Genomic DNA, 877 nt, shown 5'->3' with positions numbered 1-877 from the left:
ACAGACTTTCCCCAAGTCCCTGCTGGTGGCCCCTGATAAGGTGGTCAGGCAATTGATCTTCCAGTTTGCATGTGCAGGTGATTCAGGCATCACCACGTTGGCTAGTAGGCCTGTGCGAAGCAGCTAGTATTTCCTTCAGATTCGGATTTGGCTTATTCCAGGGACAGTGATTCAAATCACTGTCTCGAATCGATTTGGCCAAATCTGATCCTGAGATTTGGCTGCAGTCGAATTGGCCAAATCTCCAAATTGGCCCCATCCCCTGCCCACTTTCAATGGCTGCCCCACCCGCTTTCCCAGCTCCTGGCTCTTTTTAAAAAAGCCTATACTCACCGGCTGCTGCCAAGTGGGGGGGGGGTGATCCCCACTGTCCCCTGATGCCCCATGCTGCGTGGGGGGCTCTGCTATGAGCCCCCCAAATGCTGCTCACTCTCCCAGCCCCCACATGGCTTTCCCACCAGCTCCAGCTCCCACGTCTTTAAAAATAAATAAATAATAAAAGCCCTGACTCACCAGGTGCTACCAGGTGTGTGTGGGGGGGGGCAATCCCCGCTGCACCCCACTGCTCCACACTGCATGGGGAGCTCTGCTATGAGCCTCCAGAAGCCCAGAGGCTGCTGCAGTAGCTGGTGAGTGGGGGCTTCTTTTTTTTTTTTAAAGGGCCAGTAGCTGATGCAGGTGGGGCAGCCATGGAGGGGTTGGGAGAGTGGGAGGGAGTCAGGGGTGCTCAGGGGGGCTAGGAGAGCAGGCAGGGGGTGGGTCCCTGGCAGGGGTCCCCCCACTGTCCCCTCCCTCCTCCTCCAGCTCCCCCTACTTACCAACATGGAGTCTGGGTTCAGCTCCCTGGTGCAGTGAACAGGGACTGCCCGAATCACCA

Source organism: Gavialis gangeticus, unplaced genomic scaffold (genome assembly GCF_001723915.1).
Source record: "Gavialis gangeticus isolate Ggan-Ray unplaced genomic scaffold, GavGan_comp1, whole genome shotgun sequence".
NCBI lineage: Eukaryota > Metazoa > Chordata > Crocodylia > Gavialidae > Gavialis > Gavialis gangeticus.
This window is presented reverse-complemented; position numbering follows the sequence as displayed.